At 48.6% G+C, this 20,320-nt stretch overlaps 1 long non-coding RNA gene across 1 annotated transcript; it reads left to right on the top strand.

Moving 5' to 3' along the window:
- Positions 1-2,825: 2,825 nt before the first annotated feature.
- On the top strand, positions 2,826-5,407 carry LOC132522756 (uncharacterized). The gene is made up of 2 exons (XR_009541320.1): positions 2,826-3,039; positions 5,193-5,407. It is a non-coding gene; the product is annotated as an uncharacterized LOC132522756 (long non-coding RNA).
- Positions 5,408-20,320: the final 14,913 nt, after the last annotated feature.

Here is a 20,320-nt window from a genome sequence, read left to right as displayed (position 1 = left end):
TATCCAGAATAGGGACTTCCCAGGTGGCGCAGTGGTTGGGACTCTGTGCTCCCAATGCAGGGGGCCAGGTTCGATCCCTGGTCAGGGAACTAGAGCCCACGTGCGTGCCACAACTAAGAGTTCGCATGCCACAACTAAGGAGCTCACGTGCCGCAACTAAGGGGCCCGCCTGCCACAACTAAGACCCAGTGCAACCAAATAAATAAATAAATATTAAAAAGTATATATGTATCCAGAATAGGCAAGTCTGCAGAGACAGAAAGTAGACTAGTGGTTGCCTGGGGCAGGGTACATTGGGGGGAGTGATTGCTAGTGGGTACAGGGTTTCTTTGGGATAATGAGAATGTTCTGGAAATAGTGGTGATGGGTGCACAACCTTGAGAGTATACTAAAAACCACTGTACACTTTAAAAGGGAGAATGTTATGGTATGAGAATTAAAAAGAAGAGGAAGAAGTGGCACTGACTTGGTGCTTACTCCTCCCAGCTCTGTGCTAAGCCCTTCCTGCATCTTACCTTAATCCTCCCAACAGCCCTCTAAAGGGAGGACTCTCATTATTGCTTTTCTGTAGATGAGGAAACTGAGGCAGAGGGAAGTTCAATAACTTGCCCGAGGTTGCACAGATCCTTGCGGTGCAGGTGCAAGGTCAGTGTGGACCCTGCGGTACTTTGTACCTTTTCCTGTGACCAGTCTCTCTGTCCATCTCCCCCACAAGGCCATGGGCACCTGGGGAGGAGATGTCTCATCCTCGGACACCCAGCCCAAGGCCTGGTTCTTAGACGTTTATTGAATGGACAGAGAATTGTGCTATCTTTGCCCTCTCGGCTTCTTCACAGAGAAATCGACTTCTCCCAAAAGCACAGCATCCGCTGCGAAACCTTAAGGCTGCCGGTTGCCGCTTTGCACTCGCCCTGAGGTTGCTGAGCCGATAGGCAAGAACCACCTCAAATCGAGACAAAATGCATTTGTGGTTTCGAAGGAAAGTCGTTAGAAGAAAAAGTCTGCCTTCCAAGGCCAAGGTTGCTCCAATTCCGTTTACTTAAAGTAGAAAGAAGACAATCCCGCCCCAGTGAGTCTGAGCCGGCTTGCAGGAAGGAGCGTTTTTTTGCTGAGTATCCACCACGAACCGCAGGAGAGAGCGGGCGGGAGACAGTGGGAGCCAAAGCAAACATTCTGAAGTCAGAGATAATGGGAGAAGGTAGGAGGAGTGGGAATAGGTTTGGAGGCCAAGCAGGAAACAGGTCTGAAAGGAAGGGTGGGAAAGCAGGAAGCTTTCCGAGCTTTTATGAAAAGATGGCCCTTCTGAGTCTGGGGGGAGATCCGTTTGGAGCCGGGCTGGCTGAGACAGCACCGAGCCCACCCTGCTCCAGCAGCCGCCTCCCAAGCTGCCCACTCCTTGCCATCCTGCACTGGGTCCCAAGGGTTCCTTCTAACAGAGAGATTGTCCCATCCCCCCACTGCTCAAAATCCTTCCGGGGCTCCCTATTGCCCATCATTCAGAGAACCACCCAGATGAAGCGTTCCAGGCTTCTGTGTCTACACTGGCCCCAGCCCTGCGTGTCCTTTCAGCTTTTTGTTGCCCCCTCCCTCTGTGGCACCACGCTGGGATCTAATGCACCCAACTGCATGCTCTTCCCTAAATGATCTCTACCTTTCCCAGCCTTTGTGTTTTTTCTTCTTCACAGCTATGTCTTACCTCCTCAAAAAGCACCTCGAGGGACTCTTTTCTCCACTGCTTAACTCTCCCTCAGTGTCTAGTCTGGTGCTGGCCATACACCAAATCCTCAGTAATTGCCAGAAGAATTAATCAAGTCACCAGAACGGTGGAGAGGGTTCTGGACAATCCACCTGTCTGGTCAGCTCTTTCGTAGCTGGATGTCTTAGGGTGGGGTTCCCGGGAAGCAGCCTCTGAGAAAAGGACTGGGGTCCAAACAGTGCATTTTGGAGGCGAGCGCCAGTCTAGCGTGCTTTCATAAGCAGGTCGCATTCCTGGCACTGGGGACTTCTGGGAAGTGGGATGAAACACCAGTTAGAGCTGCTGCCACAGCAAGGGGCAAGGGCTCTAGGGTATTTCCCTGCCATCGCCCTTTCGTCCTGGCTGAGGGCAGTTCTGGGGGTTTTACTCCTGGCCACACAGCTGCTCACAGCAGGACCCCACGGGCAGATTCCAGATGAGTAGGAGGGGTGAGGGTGTGCGGCTTCACCTTCACAGGCTTCACCTCCAAATGCGGGCCCTGCTCTCCTAGCCTCTGCATCTTTGCCTGTGCTGTTCCCATGCCTGGACCGCCCTCTTCCGGGCCTTTCCCTCCAGCAGGTGACTTCCTATGCCCCTTCATGGCCCAGCCACATGGTCTCTCTCCAGAGGCTTCTCCTGACCCACCCCGGAGGAGTCCGTGCCTCTCCCAGCGGCCCCATACCACCCACTCTCCTTATCACTTGTGCAGGAGTTCCCACTGTACCGACCCTGTGCTATCACTGCGTCCACTAGTGACCCCGGAGCTTTGTCTGCCTGCCCCTCTGGCCTGGGAGCCCCGTGAAGGTGGGGTCTCTATCTGATTCATCTGTGTGCCTAGCACCCATCAGAGTGAAGGTGTCCAGTGAATGAATAATTGAGTGAATAAGCAACAGTAATCTCAAATATTTGTTGACTGCTTCCTATGTGCCTGACTCTGATCTAAATTCTTTATGCGTGATGACATTTCATCTACACGGCCACCCACAAGGGAGGAGCTATCATTATCTGCAACATACAGAGGAGACATCCAAAGCAGAGAGGACTTCAGGAACGTGCCCAGGGCCTCACTGCTCTAAGTGGCTGAGCGGGGAATGACTGGGAGGAGCTTCCCTGGTCCCTCAGTAGTGCCACGCCCCCATAAACCAGGCGAAAATGGAGGCTCAGCTGGCCCAGGGCTCCTCCAAGCCACCTTGGGCTAGGAAGCCATCTGCTGGGAGGGTGGTGAGAAAGGAAAACAGAGGAGGCTGCAGAGAGGGACCTGGAGGCTGCCCTCCTACGAGCCGGGAAACCTGCCCAGGTCTTAGGTAAGTGGAGCTGAGTGTGGGGTCCTGTGAGGAGCAGCCTGGGTGGGTGTGAAGGGTGTCAGGTCACATGATTTCTGGAAGGGCAGTTGTGACAACAGACTCTCCCAGCCAGACAGCTCCTTACAGGCTTCTAAGCAGCTTCTTATCCGTGATCCCATGTGCCCCTCATGGTCCCTTCCCCAACCCCAGTGACATGGGAAGAGACGGGTCTGCCCAGGGTCACAACAGAGCTGGGACTTCAAATTAGGTGTGTGTGACCCTGAGGGCAGTGCTCTTTCCACTGTGTCTCAGTCCTCAGTCAGGGTGCAGAGCAAACTTGCTTTCCCTCAGGGCTGGGGAGAGAGAGAGAGAGAGAGAGAGAGACAGCCAACATTAAGTCAGGCTCTCAGTACGTACCAGAAAAACCTCATTCCATTCTCTTCACAGCCTTATGAGACAAAGATCATTACCCTCTTTGAAAGCTGAAGAAACTGAGGCCCAGAGAGGTTAAGCAGCTCAGCCAAAGTCACACAGCATGGGAGCGGAGAGCTAGGAGGGGGGCCAGTTTGAAATGGCCCCAAAGCATAAAATCTAGCAGGTAGATAGGAGAAGAGGACATTGGAGGGACTGAAAATTAAGTTTTGCCAAATTGAATTCGGCAACTGCACTGTTTACCTACAACCTATTAATCTATACGCAGTTCATTCCAGAGAACCGGAGACAGGCTGCCTGAGAGACCTGCAGCTCAGACAATTCACCTTACAGCAGGCATGAAGCATACAGCCAAGGTCATGAGTAAGAATAGGATACCCACCGCTCCTGTGGCCAGAGGCAGCTGAACAGGCTGGCTGCCTACATAGTGGTCCCTAAGGCTTGACCTTAAGAGGTGCTAGGCTCTGTGCAGCAACCCCTGGGGGTTAGGAAGGGGCAGACGCATGAAAGCGTCTCAGAGAACAAGAAAGGACTTTGCTAGCCGCTGAAATCCCAACTGTTTCATGAAATTTTATTTGGCCTCTGGTGAAAGAACTAGCTGTGATCCAACAAGGGCAAAATTGCAGCTGCAGGGGCTTGCCTGGTGGCGCAGTGGTCAAGAGTCCGCCTGCCGATGCAGGGGACGCGGGTTCGTGCCCCGGTCCGGGAGGATCCCACATGCCGCAGAGCGGCTAGGCCCGTGGGCTGTGGCCGCTGGGCCTGCGCATCCGGAGCCTGTGCTCCGCAGCAGGAGAGGCCGCAGCGGTGAGAGGCTCACGTACCGTTAAAAAAAAAAAAAAAATGCAGCTGCAGGAAAAAAACTAGTCTCTTAAAATGCAAAGGCTTGAAGGTGCTTTCCAGAGATTGCACTGAGATAAATTCAGTGGTAAAAGAGACATCCGTTTGGAAAGGATGACCATTTCGTGGGAATCACAGGTTTAGGAAAGATGTTTTTCTCAGTAATATGACAGTGAGCTTGCAGCAACTGTTCAAGTTGGCTGTTAAGGAGAGCTGGAATTCTCTTTATTACATTAGAAAGGTTTGGAATTAATAGGGAATCCACCATGCAGGGTGGAATGCACTTAACAAATACCAAAGGCATTTAAAAATTGAAGACCAAAGGTTACAGTTGTATTTTATCTTTGGAGAGTTTCCCAAACATTCTCACTTGCATTAAGTCACATGATCTGCAGAACCCTAACAGGGCAGGAAAGAGCGGCCAGCATTGCACGCATTCTTTAAACAAAACAAAACAAAACAAAAACAGCTTTTTTGAGATATAATCCACATGCCATACAGTTCACCCATTTAAAGGGCACAGTTCATTAGTTTTTAGTATATTCACAGAGTTGTGCAATCACCACCGCTATCTAATTTCAGAACACTTTCAAAAATAAACCCTGTATCCATTAGCGGTCATTCAAAATTCCTTCTTTCTCTCAGCCCCTGGCAACCACTAATCTACTTTCTGTCTCTATGGACTTACCTATTCCAGACATTTCATATTAATGGAATCATATAATATGTGGTATTAACGGGCTGAATTGTGTCTCCTCCCCACAAAATTCATATGTTGAAGTCCTAACCCTCAGTACCTCAGAATGTGACCCTGTTTGGAAATAGGGTTGTGTTGCAGATGTAATTAGTTAAAATCAGGTCTTTAGGGTGGACCGTAATCCAATGACTTGTGTCCTTATAAAAAGGGGAAATTTGGACACAGGGAGAACGCAACGTGAAGATGAATGCAGAGATTGAGGTGATGTTTCTACAAGCCCAGGAACACCGAAGATTGCCAGCAAACCACCAAAAGCTACAAGAGGCATGAACAGATTTCCTCAGAAGAAAGCAATGCTGCCGACACCTTCATCTTGGGCTTCTAGCCTCCAGAACTAGGAGACAATAAATTTCTGTTAGTTAAGCCACCTAGTCTATGGTACTTTGTTATGGCAGCCTGGCACTCTAATACACAGGGTCTTTAGTGGCTAGCTTCTTTCAGGTAGCATCATGTTTTCAAGGTTCATCCATGTTGTAGCATGTATCAGTACTTTATTCTTTTGAAAACCAAATCATATTCTATTGTATGGATTTTATTGTATGGATATATACCACATTTTATTTATCCATTCATCCATCGATGTAATTTGGGTCTTATTTGCTATTATGAAAAACGCTGCTATGAACATTCATGTACAAGTTTTTATGTGGACGTATGTTTTCATTTCTCTTGGGTATAGACCTATATTTCTCTTTTCCAGCTGCAGAAACTGAGCCCCCATGAGACGACTTGCCCAAGGTTACCAGCTAGAGCATGGAAGAACTGTCCCTCCAACTTAGAACTGTTTGATTTCAAACTCAAAGGTCTTTCAACTCTATTAGGCTATACACACTCACATTCATGCAAACTCGTTCACACTTCCACACGTCACACCCACATGACAGATAGTTCTTTGAGCCTGTTGTTTTGCCCAGGGTGCAGAAGTTCAACAAAAGCAATCAAACAGAAGTGGTGCGATACTGAGGCAGGTACTGAGACTTCCAAAGGATAAATAAGTCAGGACATTGATTTGAATATCACTGAGGGAAAGACCAAAAACATTTAAAGGGGTATAAAGAGGTTAGTGAAGAGCAAATGGCTCGAATGTGGTCTCCCGTAGGGCGCACACAACTTCTATCGATTGCGACCAAATGTAATTTACCAGAAGAATAGTATGCAAGTCAAAGACGTTTATGTGAAGAGAGCCGCATTTGAAATCTGTACGGGGCTCTGCTCTCACCATCCAGTTACTCAGTGAGGGTGGGAACAGCTTACATAAGCAAACTGGCCTCCGATGGGGCGAGCGCAGGAAGATTTGATTTCACCGTTTCTGTGAGCGAACAGGATCAGAAGCTATTCTGAGCGGCCTCAAAGGAAAAGCGCCAGAAATCATAAATAAAGAAGAAGTCAAGCGTGTCCAGTGGCCATATCAAATGTGACATTCCTCCAGAATGTTCGAACGTGGTATCTTTCAAGCCGCTGATTCTTTAAAAAAAAAAATAGAAAATACCTTATTTCCCAGTGACAATAGCATTCACTACAGTTAAAACCTAACAGAAGGCAAAGTGATTTGGGGCATAAAGAAAAAAGTAGCATCTGGAGGAGTGCAAGATTCAGCCTTTCATTTAACAAATATTTATTTTTGACACTCTCTCTGCCTGTCATTCTGTCCCCACTGTTCTCGAGTTCCTCACCCTGCTTCATTGTTTTCTTACTTTCTCATTGCTCCCTGAGCACACATTATACGTTTACCTGTGACGGTTCATTTTATGAGTCAACATGACTGGGCCACAGAGTGCCCAGACATTTGGTCAAACATTGTTCTGGGGGTGTCTGTAAGAGTGTTTTCGGATGAGATGAACATTTGAATCAATGGACTGAGTAGGGCTTCCCTGGTGGCGCAGTGGTTGAGAGTCCGCCTGCCGATGCAGGGGACACGGGTTCGTGCCCCGGTCTGGGAGGATCCCGCATGCCGCGGAGCGGCTGGGCCTGTGAGCCATGGCCGCTGGACCTGCGCGTCCGGAGCCTGTGCTCCGCAACGGGAGAGGCCACAACAGCGAGAGGCCCGCGTACCGCAAAAAAAAAAAAAAAAAAAATGGACTGAGTAAAGCAGGTTGTTCTCCCTAAAGTGGGTGGCCCTTATCCAGTCAATAAAGAGCCGAGTAGAAGAAAAAGACCAAGGAAGTGGGAACTTTGCCTTCTTGATTGTTTGAGCTGGGACATTGCTTTTTTTCTGCCCTCAGACTGGAACTTATACGATGGACGTTCCTGAATTTCAGGACTCTGGACTCAGACTGGAATTATATCACGGGCTTTCCTGGGTCTCCAGCTTGACAAATGCAGATTTGGGGAGTTCTAAGCCTCCATAAATTGCATGAGCCAATTCCTTATACTAGATCTCTTGATATAGATAGAGATATAAATACAGATGATAGAGACAGAGATAGAGGTGTAGATATAGGCATATATATATATATAGGTACATATCCCATTGGTTCTGTTTCTCTGGGGAAACCTACTATATTGCCCATCTCCCCTACTGGAGTGTAAGCTATCTCACCTCACTTCAGGTGATGGCTCCAGCCTCCTAATTCATCCCTCCGGTTCTCCTTTTGCCTCCTCCCCAGTCCATTTTCCACCAATTGGGTGTGTCATTCTCCTGCTTAAAGATATCAGGGCTTCCTCTGGGGTAGAGAGGGCCATAGAGTGAGAGCCGGCCAGGCTCCCTGTTCTGGAGACCTGACTTTAGGCAGCCACAGATGGAGACATCTGACCCGCTCTTTGACTTTTCTCCAGGTGGCCTCATGTCTCAGGGATGCTCATCCCCACGATTTCAGCGTCACTCCCTTGGGTGAGTGATCCCTTATCCATCCGGGAGCACCTGTCAGCCAAACTGGGCCTCTCTCCCTCTTTCCTCCTCACCTCCCTCCAAGAAGGTAGGATTCACCTGGGTCCAGCTCAGGCTCATCAATAGGTCAGCCCTGTCCCCAAAACCTGGTAATGAAATGGGATCAAACGTGTACTCAGCTCACTTGCTGGCGCACTGGAAGTGCTCAAAGATGGCTAGCACTTATTTAATAACACTTTTATTGAGATTATAATTCACACACCACAAAATTCACCCCTTTAAAGTGTGCAATTCAGTGATATATTGAGTTGTGCAACAATTACCATTACCTGTTTTGCAGAACATTTTTATCACCCCAAAAGAAGCCCTGTAGGCATTAGCAGTCCCCTCTCCTTTCTGCCGTGTCTCCAGTCCCTGGTAACCACGAATCTGCTTTCTGTCTCTACGGATTTGCCTATTCTGGACATTTCATATTAAAAAAAATCATACAGGGCTTCCCTGGTGGCGCAGTGGTTGAGAATCTGCCTGCCAATGCAGGGGACACGGGTTCGAGCCCTGGTCTGGGAAGATCCCACGTGCCGCGGAGCAACTAGGCCCGTGAGCCACAATTACTGAGCCTGTGCGTCTGGAGCCTGTGCTCCGCAACAAGAGAGGCCGCGATAGTGAGAGGCCCGCGCACCGCGATAAAGAGTGGCCCCCACTTGCCACAACTAGAGAAAGCCCTCGCACAGAAACAAAGACCCAACACAGCCATAAATAAATAAATAAATAAATAAATAAATAATCATACAACATAGGGTCTTTTGTGTCTGTGTTCTTTAATTTAGCAACATGTTTTCAAGGTTCATCCATGTTGTAGCATGTCTCAGTAATTCATTCCTTTCTATTGCCAATAATACTCTATTGTATTGGATAATATATACATATATTGTATTGGATATGGACATATCACATTCTGTTTCCATCCATTCCTCATTTGATGGACATTGGGTTGTTTCTGCTTTTGGCTGTTATGAAAAATGCTTCTGTGAACACTCATGTACAAGTTTTTGTGTGTACAAATGTGTGGATGTGGGCATATAATAGTAGTGGAATTGCTGGGTCATATGGTAACTGTATGTTTTACTAGCTGAGGAAATGCCAAACTGTTTTCAAAAGTGGTTTTAGTTGGGAATTCCCTGGTGGCCCAGTGGTTAGGACTCTGAGCTTTCACTGCCGAGGGCTCGGGTTCAATCCCCAGTTGGGAACTAAGATCCCACAAGCCACGCAGTGTGGCCAAAAAAAAAAAGTGGTTGTAGTATTTTACATTCCCACCAGCAATGTAGGAGGGCTCTAATTTCTCCACATCCTCACCAACACTTGTTATTGTCTGTCTTTTTGTTTTAGCCATCCTAGTAGAGGTAGCACGTAATATTCATTGTGGTGTCTGGGGTAAATGTTGGGTACTCAGGAGTCCACCCAGCCTCCCTGTCGCCCATCCTTCACCATATTGCCCCATCTCAGCCAACTCTGCTTCCACCTAGCATCCCTCATCCTTCTCCTGGCTCCAACCCTCACCTTCTTATGCACTGACACACCCTTGTCTCCGTGCCCTTGGTGGCGGTCCCACTCTAAACTAGACAAACATCTAGAACCAAGTATGGCCAACTGCCTGAGGAATATGGCTGTTGTCTGAAGCCTCAGGTGTTAGGAGCCAATGTTCTTGGCTACAGAGTCCAGCCCACATTAAGCCCAAGTATCCTGTCCCTTTAGATACTGCAAGGGGAGGAGGAGTTAGTCCTGATTAAGGTCAGTTCAAGAAACAGTTAATGATGCATGGTGATAGTGGTAATACTGGTTAACATTTATTTGTTCAGTGCTCCCCATGGGCCTGGCATGGTGCTCAGCACTGACACATATGCTATTTATTAATCTTTACAACAATCTTATGAAGGAATATAGTTATCATTTCCATCTCACCAATGAGGAAATTCTGTTGAGAGGACAAATCACTTGCTCAAGGACACACACATGCAAACACTGTGATATAAACGCTGATCATCTGAGGCAGAATCTAAATGCTTACTTGGTATACAGCGCCTTCTTATGCTTCAGAGATGAATTAGGTGCAGTCCTGCTCTCCATTTCCAGGTACCAAAATCTGTATTAGTTTCCTATTGGTGCTGTAACAAATTAACGCAAACTTAGTTACACACAAACTTAAAACAGCACAAACTAATTATCTTATGGTTCTGGAGGTCAGAGTCTCCAGAGGGTCTTACAAGGCTAAAATGAAGAATGTGAGCTGGGCAGGGCTGCATTCTTTCTGGAGGCTCGGTGAGAGAATCCATTTTCTCATCTCCAGTCTCTGCAGGCTGCCTGTGTTCCTTTGCTCGTGGCCCCTTCCTCCGTCTTCAAAGCCAGAAATGGCTTCTTTCTGTCTTTGGTTTTCCAATAATTTTTCTAGGAGTCTTAAGGCTCTGCAACCATATGGACTTTTTTTTTTTTATTTAGCTCCCCTGAGGACCAGAAAGGGCCAAAGCTACCAAAAGGGGATCTGGGTTCTCAACCCTTATTAAAAATGTGGAAGTGTCTTGACACATGCTACAACATGGGTGAACCTTGAAAACATTACGCTGAATGAAAGGCCACATGATGTATGATTCCATTTATATGAAATCTCCAGAGTAGGCAAATCTATAGAGACAGAAAGTAGATTCCTGACTGCCAAGGTTTGGAGGAGTTGAGGGGAAATGGTGAATGACTGCTAATAGGTACAGGGTTTCTTCATGGAGTGAGGAAAGTATTCTGAAATTAGTGCACAACTTTGAATATACCACTGGACTAGACACTTTAAAAGGATGAGTTTTATGGTACTGTAATAGGGAAGAACAAATCTGACTCCATATTGGATGTTTCTTTTACTTTAATTTTTGTATTCTATTGCTTTTGCTACAAGTTAATCACCAAAGGGATGTTGCCTATAAGCTTAAATTATACATAATGGCCCATCTCTGGGAACCCTGCCACCCATGTAATGAGCATTAAGATAAAATACCTTTGTTTAGCTCATAGGAAACCCCCTTACCAGGCCCACATGTGAATGGCTGCAGGAAGGAAGAAATCAACATATCCCCTTCGGAGTCTGACTGGAACCAGGACTTTACCTCTTCCCCTTTTAGAAGCCTGAATTCTAACTCAGAGAAGATGATTCTTTGGGACACTGGTCCAGCATCTTCTCGGTCTGCTGGCTTTCCAAATAAAGTCGCTATTCCCTGCCCCAACAACTAGTCCCTAGATTTATCGGCCTGTCGTGCAACCAGCAGTATGAACTTGGACTTGGTAAACTGTATGTGAATTATATCTCAATAAGGCTGTTATGTTTTAAAATGTGATAAGTGTAAAAGGTGTTTTGAGACACAGAAGAAGTCTCTTAGTCAAGTCTGGGCTTTGGGAAAGGCTGTCCAGATGATGCTATGGTCATGGCTGAAAGATGAGTTAAATGTCAAATGAAGGAAGATGGAAAGGGTATTCCAGGCAGAGGGAACAGCGTGAATAAAGATACGGAGGTATGAATAAGCATGGCATCCCCAGAGCTCCCCTCCTGGGCCCGGTCTGCCTGGGTCCAGGGCTTGATAGATGATTGTTCGACAGATGAATGGACAGATGGATGAACTGACGGGTGGATGGATGGGTGAATAGACGGTGGATGAATGGATGGCGGGTGTCTGGATGCAGTGGCAACATAGGCACACATAACCTCATTATCTTATCTTATCCAACACTTATCTCAGTCTTTATGGAGCACACCCTTGATGTTTGGGTCAGGAACTTAGGGAACGTCAAAGACGAAAGACACAGCATGCCCCCTGGGGAGTTTGCAGTCCTAAGTGCAGAGCAAAGGGTCAGTTGTGGAGCCACAGTACTCTTGCTGCTAGGGTACTTCCCAGGGGAGGAACCAATGGTTACATTTAGGGGACGGACAGAGAAGGAGGAACTGGAGGAGAAGGTGGAATTAGAGAGATAGGCAGGAACCACTCTGAGGTAGCCTCACCCCTTAGCTCTGCAGGCAGAAAGAAGCCATGAAATAGGACACCTTCAAGGTGGCCTGCTGTCTGGGGAGGGCCCTGGCCTGGGACTTGGGAGACCTGGGTGCCTGTCCCTTTTCTGCATTTGAATCCCTGTGTAACTCTGCGCTAGACACTAACCCTCTCTGGACTCTACTTCCTTGTCTGTATGATGAGCTTGAAAGTTTCAAAGGCCCTTCAGTGAAACTGAGTTGGTGGAGTCTTGAGACTCAGCAAAATAGGGGCAGAAACATCATTTCAAATTCGTGCCAGGCAGTGTGGTACAGAGGAAAGAGGAAGAGCGCATAATTCCAGGACTCACACCATCCTGGACCCTCATGCAGACACACCCCTTCCTAGACCCAATGTCTTGGGCAAGTGCCTTAACTTCCCAAGTCTAATTTCCCTCACCGCACAACAAGGTTATTAACGCTTATCTCATAGAGTTGTCGTGAGGATTTAGGTAAACTAAAAACTGTATGTAGGGCACTCAACCTATGTCAGTTTTTGAAAATGTTAATTCCCATCCCCTGATTTTGTTTCTCTCTGTTTAGTGCACATATTTTAGGTCTTAATCTGCACCATGTTCCCTTTTCCTCTGAGAAGCCCTAGTACCAGGGTTGAACCCCAGCAGCCATATGAATGTTACATAACCCTGTTCCCTTGGTCATAGCTGATTGGACCAAGGGGGTCACCTAACCCAAACTGGGCCAATCAGATTGAAGTTGGAACTGGGGCAAGAGACACCAGTCAGACTCTGCTGGATGCTTGAGCCGGCAAGTGACACGTTTGAGAGTCAAGTTTGCTTGAGGAAACGAAGGAAGGGAGGGAGAAAGGGAGAGAATGAGGGAGAATGGGAGGAAGGAAGGAAGGTAGGAAGGAAGGAATGGAAGATTCGTTAATACCTTGATTTAATTTGATCAGATACTAACCCAGGCTTTGGGTACCTCTCCTGAGACTTATCCCTGAACTGTCCAGGCTGAAGGCCTGACTGATGTCACCACATCACAGAGGGTCTTTCCTATGGTCTGCCCCTGACAGGGACCCCTGTGAGGAAGAGAGGGTTCAGGGGCAGACAAGAGGAAGGACCCTGCCGAGATGTGCTGACATTGGCCAGGAATGGCCTCCTCCTGCTAGGCCAGAGATTAACCAGGGTGTGTGTGGCTGCCTTAAGGACTAGCGATGACTCAGGTGGTACCTGTTGAGGGTTCCTGGTGAAGATGCCCAGGACAGCAAGGAAGACCGGAATCGCAGCCTCCTGACTCCATTTTGTGCAGACGGGGCCAGGAACACCCTTGAGGGTCCAGTGCGGTTCTGGTGCCAGGCCATGGGTTGCCGCCAGCCAAAGCTGGTCTGTTCTAGGGCCCCTGCGCTGGCTCCTCCTCTCAGCCGTCCTGTTCCCTGCCCCGCCCCACTGAAGTCTCTCTCCTACCTCCATCCCACCTCCTGGCTGCCACCACCACTTCTTATTCATTCTGGGCTTCTGTTCTCTGCTTTCTTTCTGTGTCTCTTGGCTTCTTGCCTTGCAAAAACAGAGCTCTGCCTCTCTAGGCTCCCTCTCAAGCCCCGAGAGAGAGGCATGTTGGCTCATTTGGTCACTGTTATCCGTGCTGGGTACTGGGCTCCCAGGCCACTGGCTGCCTTTGTGTCAGGTACACACCTTAATCCAGTATGCAAGGGTGGGTCACCCAGGTAGCTTTATTCTAGAAGGGGCTGTGGGCCTGGCAGCTCCCAGAGCACGATACATCTTTCTCCAATATACATGGGGAAGGAGCACATGAGAGTGAGGAGGTGAACGTGCACTGAAAAGTATAATGGGCCTGCTAGCACAATATATGTATTATTTACAACATTAACAAGGCCATCATGTCACTACTCATGGATGTTTTCCTTCCCTAGAACTTGCGGGCCAAGGGCAGTGGTTATCAGTGGCCCTGGTCTTTGATTTCCAAACTCCTCTCCAGGGAAGTTGCTGGGACACCCAGCCTCCCTCCACCTCCTCCCCTTAGTGCTGCTTCACCAAGAACCTTCCTTACCTGCTTCTCTGCTGCCGCTCTGGTTGCTCAGGGCTCTCCCGAGGAGGCTCGCAGATCCCCACACTGCCTAAGTGCTCCCAGGTGCTTTCACTTTAGAGCTCCTGCCACTGGGAACTCGGAATATTCCCATCAGCTGGGGAAACAGCTTCCTCTTCTTTTGAGCCCTGCCCACAGGGAGTTGGTCAGGGAGGCTATGGCTGTTCACAACCTTCTAGCTCATATAATCTAGCCCTTTGGAGAGAAGGCCTCGTCCTCTGTCAAGATCCCAAATTCCAGAGGAAGGACCGTGACTGGTTCAGCTGGGGTCAGAGGTCCATACCTGCACAATCAGCTACAGCGTGTCAGAACCATCTCCAAAGACAGGGAATGGGGAAGAGTGGAGGGGGTCATCCAGGGCCAAGCCTTCACACCAAAGAACCCGGCACACGTCACCATGCTGCCCTGTGCCATCAGGTCTCTGATCTCTCCCCGGTGCTTGAGCCAGTGACCCAAGCTGGCATCAGTCACCTGGATCCTCTGCTTCCTCCTGGAGCGTCCTGCCCACCTCGGGCCTTGGAGACAGACTTTCTTCTCCCCTTTTTCGTTTGAGGGCTATTCTTTACACTCCAGGGCTGGACTCTCAGGCCCCAATTCCCTTCACGTGTTATGGAATCCAAGGGGTGAGGGGCAGGAAGGGCGGCCAGTTTATCAGACAGTTGGCCCTGACATCCCAGGGCTCCCAGGCTGCTATGCGGCTTAGGCCCCCTTCTCCTACCTCCAGTATATTCTTTTTTCTTCTTTTTTGGTAATAGCTATCCTGAGATATAATTCACAAACAATACAATTCACCTGTTTAAAGTATACAATTCAATGTTTTATTGCATAATTTGTATTCAAAATTATGAAACCATCACTACAGTCAATTTGCAGCATCTCCCTCCAGATCTCCATTAGCATTCCCTTTATTCACTCCGATTCCTTCCCCCACAGCTATAGACAATCCCTAATCTACATTCTGTCTCTCTTTTTTTTTTTTTTTTTTTTTTGGCTGCATTGGGTCTTCGTTGCAGTGCTCGGGCTTCTCTCTAGTTGCAGTGAGCGGGCTTCTCTCTAGTTGTGGCGTGAGGGTTTTCTCTCTCTAGTTGTGGTGCACGGGCTCCAGGGCACATGGGCTCTGTAGTTTGTGGCACATGGGCTCTCTAGTTGAGGCGCACGAGCTCAGTAGCTGAGTCACGCGGGCTTAGTTGCCCCTGCAGCATGTGGGATCTTAGTTCCCCGACCAGGGATTGAACCCACGTCCCCTGCATTGGAAGGCGGATTCTTTACCACTGGACCACCAGGGAAGTCCCTACATTCTGTCTCTATGTATTTGCCTATGCCTAATATTTCAGATAAATGGAATAATACAATATACGGTCTTTTGTGGCTGGCTTCTTTCACTTAAGATTTTCAAGGTTCATCCACATTGTAGCAGATATCAGTACTTGATTTCTTCTTATGGTGGAATAATATCCCATTGTATGGACAAACCGCATTTTATTTACCCATTCATCAGCTGGTAGACATTTGGGTTGTTTCTACGTTTTGGCAGTTATGAATAATGCTGCTGTGAAGATTCAGGGACAAGTTTTTGTGTGGACACGTTTTCATTTCTCTTGGGTATATAGCTAGGAGTGGAATGACTAGGTCATACAGTAGCTCTACGTTCAACTTTCTGACGACCTGCCAGACTGTTTTCCAAAGCAGATGTGTCACTTTGCATCCCCACCAGCAGTGTGTGAGGGATTCAAGTTTCCACATCCTCACCAACACTTGCCATTATTTGTCTTCTTGATCGCAGCCTTGAGAAGTTCTTACTGTCCATCCTTGAAGGCCTCGTTCTGAGGCCACCTCTTCCACGATCCCCTCCTTACTCCCTGGCTTCTTGCCTTGGAACTCCCCCACCTCCTTATGATTCCATGTAATGGGGCCTTTATAAAACTCCAATGATGCCATGGAAGGGCCTCATGCTGAGGCCACAGTCAGAACCAGTTCCCCTCTGGCATGTGGTATGATTTGAACAGAGATTAGAGAAAGCGCAGGCAAACCAGCGCTCCAGAAGCTGCTGTCACAGGTGAAAGCTTCCATTAGAGCTGTTCCTCTGGGACTGGGGGCTGGGCCTGAGCTTACTCAGGGCTGGATTGGTTTGTAACACAGAAATTCACTCAGCACCATGTTAGAGACTTTTGGGGGGTAGGGGGGAGGTATTTGGCACTCATTCCCCATTGTTCCAAAAACAGCACTTTGATTTCTTTTTAAAGAAAATCCATTCTTCACCCTCTCTTAGTCTACTTGGTTTAGGTGGGCCTGGACCCATCCAGAGGTAATGGCCCCTGTTTGGCCAATCACAATGAATGGTTCAGGGTGGTCACATGACGCAATCTGGGCCTGTGATAATCAGCCCTGGGACCTTTTCTAGATGAGCAAATGAGTCAGCAGAAACGCTGGTCTGCAGAGGAAAAAAAAAGAAGGGGATATGCAGAGAAAAAGCAGAAATGGGAGACTGTGTGGGCTCAGGGAAAGAGATCCATAGAGAGACACGGAGTCGGAGGCAGCCTTTCATTCCTGTGGTTTCTGGTTATGCTTTCTGCAGTGGATTCTATGACATTCCCCTCCCTTTTTTATTTTATTTTTTGTTTGTTTGTTTGTTTGTTTGTTTTTTGCGGTACGTGGACCTTCCACCGTTGTGGCCTCTCTCATCGCGGAGCACAGGCTCTGGACGCGCAGGCCCAGCGGCCATGGCCCACGGGCCCAGCCACTCCATGGCATGCGGGATCCTCCTGGACTGGGGCACGAACCCATGTCCCCTGCATCAGCAGGCGGACTCCCAACCACTGCGCCACCAGGGAAGCCCCCCCTCCCTTTTTTAGAAATTTATTTATTTTATTTTATTTATTTTATTTTTGGCTGCGTTGGGTCTTTGTTGCTGCATGCGGGCTTTTCTCTGGTTGTGGCGAGCAGGGGCTACTCTTCATTACGGTGCGCGGGCTTCTAATTGCGGTGGCTTCTCTTGTTGGGAGCACGGGCTCTAGGCGCGCGGGCTTCAGTAGTTGTGGCACATGGGCTCGGTAGTTGTGGCTCGCGGACTCTAAAGTGCAGGCTCAGTAGTTGTGGCACACAGGCTTCGTTGCTCAGCAGCATGTGGGATCTTCCTGGACCAGGGCTCAAACCCATGTCTCCTGCACTGGCAGGTGGATTCTTAACCACTGCGCCACCAGGGAAGCTCCCCCCACCATTTTATAATACACCCTATTTTTAGTTGAATTTTTTTTTAAAATAAATTTATTTATTTATTTATTTTTGGCTGCGTTGGATCTTAGTTGCTGTGCGTGGGCTTTCTCTAGTTGCGGTGATTGGGGCTACGCTCTGCTGCGGTGCACAGGCTTCTCATTGTGGTGGCTTCTCTTGTTGCAGAGCACAGGCTCTAGGCACGTGGGCTTCAGTAGTTGTGTCACGTGTACTCAGTAGTTGTGGCTCTCGGGCTCTAGAGCACAGGCTCAGTAGTTGTGGTGCACGGGCTTAGTTGCTCCGCAGCATGTGGGATCTTCCTGGACCAGGGCTCAAACCCATGTCCCCTACATTGGCAGGTGGATTCTTAACCACTGCACCACCAGGGAAGCCCCTAGTTGAAATTCTTGATTAGTCAAGATTTATTCAATTTTACACGATAGAAGCTCAAATCAAATTAGTTTAAACAAGAAAAAGGGGATTTCGGGCTCACAAAATTAGAAAACTCAAGGGATAAATCCAGGTATGGTGAAATTTAGGACCTCAAATTCTCAAATGATACACCAAGAAGCTGTCTCTCCTAACTTGTTAGGTAGGTTTTCCAGTGAGGTAGACAAAATGGCCCCAGCAACTCCAGGCTGTGTAGAGAACCCTGAAAGACAGCAGCTCTTTCCCAGTAGTTCAGTAAGGCTGGAGACAGATTCCCATTAGGCCCTGGATCTGACACTGCTGTCACTGCTGTTTACTTTCAGCCTAATGGGGCTGGGGGAGGGGAGGAGGAGAGAAAGAGGAAGAAAGGGCATAGCGTCTGTTTAGTATATACCAAAGTGGGGGGTCACTGTTCAGCTCATTTACCTGTGATGGAGTCCATTCACAACCTCAGCTGACTGCCTAGAGCCGAGGACCTATCCTGTTCAAAGAACGCTCCTTCCTGTGCCTGAGACTTCCTGGGCTTGAATATGCAAAGATGGGCTGGGTTTGGGACAGGGCCTGAGGAGGTTGAATTGTTCTGCCTAGGAGAGTAGAAGAATTTGGAGGGGTAAATAATAATAATAATAATAATAGCAGCTGACATTATTAACACTCTTCTAAGTGCTTCCCGTGGATGGCTTTATGAAATCCTCACCACTAAGCCTATTCAGCTTTTATTATCCTCATTAACAGATGAAATTGAGGTTCAAAGAGGTTAGGTAACTCCCATCTTATCACACAGCTGATAAGACGCAAAGCCAGGCTCACAGAGCCAGGCCATCTGGGAACAGAACTCTTGTGTTTAACTACTGGACTATTTTGACTCTCAAGGAAGAGAGATGTGAAAAGGAAGATGAAGAAAAGAGCCAGGACTGTTGTACAACACAGGGAATACAGCCAATATTTTATAGTAACTATACATGAAGTATAACCTTTAAAAATTGTGAATCACTATATTGTACACCTGTAACTTATATAATATTGTACATCAACTATACTTCGATTAAAAAAAAAACAAAAAACGACAAGAGCCAGGATGAGACTGGGGAACTGGGTGAGGTAAAGGGGCCCATGAAAGCTTCTCGGGGTAGGTTGACCAAAGAACTTTTAAGAACAGGATTGTCCAATGTCCGTTTGAAGTTGTTTTTATCGTAGCACTTGAAACCATCCCTCTGGCTTCCCTAAATCTCCCTCTGCCGGCCTTACACACAAATACCTGCTGTGGTGGGTTTCTGGTGGAAATAGCGGGAGGCGACGGCCACATTCCACGTCTCAGGCAGAGCTGTGTGGAAACAAAACAGCAGACCTGGGTCAGAGGCCCAATCCAGACACTAAACGAATTTAGCAGAAGTCGCCACTCTGATGCAGAGGGGAGTGTAACAAAATGTAAATCATTCCAGAATGTTCCAAAGCATTGGGGCTATCTTTGCATTTCCACAGGGTATGGAATATAGATTTGAACTGATTTTTTTTTTTTTTTTGGCTGCACCGCGTGTGGGATCCTAGTTCCCTGACCAGGGATGAAACCCATGTCCCCTACATTGGAAGTGCAGAGTCTTAACCACTGGACCACCAGGGAAGTCCCAGATTTGAACTGATATTTTTGAAATCATAAGGGATGGGAGGCTCCAGTTGACAAATGGGTTCCATACAGATGGCAAACTGAGGCTTAGAGAGGCCCCAAACCCTGAGAATATCAGCTCCCCCTTTGCATCCCTGAGCCTCCAGCCTTGGAGACTCCAGTTTACGTCTGGCATGGGGTGGGCCAAAGATGTATGTGAGAAAGGGACCAGGGAGATGATTGGAGTCCTTGGGTCTGTGTGTCTGACCCAGAGCATAAGCCCTCTTGTCGGAACTGACACAGAGAGGAGCTTCTAAGGGGGAGCGGGCTGGCTTTGCTGCCTTAGGTGGGAAGGGTCCCAGGGCCCGGCATGTGGCTATACCTGTAGACGGGCCTTAAATGGCTCCTGCTATAAGGAGAGGAGAGAGAGGGCCAGGGAGCCAGGCTGAACTTGGCCGGGGACTCAGGAGAGAGATTCAGACCTGCCTGGTAAACTCTGATGAGAAGACACTCTGGAACACTGGGCCCCCCAGGGGAGGGCACCTCTGGCCGGGGCAGGGGCTGTTTCAGAGGCAGCCCTCAGCAGCAGCCAGAGCCTGAGGACGGCAATGCAGGAAGCAGGGAGATAAACTTGTCCCGCTGCCCACCTGGGCAGACTCAAGGCCATTAGGTTTCCCAGAGCAGCTGAGAGATGCATCCTGTCAGCTGCCAGAGGGGCCCGGAGGACGGCCAGGATCTGGCCGCTGCAGGGCTCTTAGGCGAGTTCCTGCAGCTCTTCCTCCCTCTTCTAAATGTTATGTTGGCTTCTCCGAGGCTCCCTTCTCCTCGCTGCCTCTTCCCGTCCTCTGCTTTCCCTCCAAGGCTGCGGCATCCCCTCTACCTGATGATGCCCAGGTGTCCACCTCCGGAGATTCCCCGACCTCGTGTCCACCCCCTCCCCCGGACTGCCACACACCCCTCACACCAGAGGCCCCGATCCACACTCCTCTCTGCAGCTCTAGGCGTTGGGAGCAGCACTCCTTGCTTCAGCCCCTTCCTTTCCTTACCCCCCACCCCGCCAGGAGAGAGCTAGACCTCGGGGTCAGGTCC

This window comes from Lagenorhynchus albirostris, chromosome 7 (assembly GCF_949774975.1).
Source record: "Lagenorhynchus albirostris chromosome 7, mLagAlb1.1, whole genome shotgun sequence".
Classification (NCBI taxonomy): Eukaryota; Metazoa; Chordata; class Mammalia; order Artiodactyla; family Delphinidae; genus Lagenorhynchus; species Lagenorhynchus albirostris.
The sequence above is the reverse complement of the archived record's forward strand: the minus strand, read 5'-3'. Positions and strand labels throughout refer to the sequence as shown.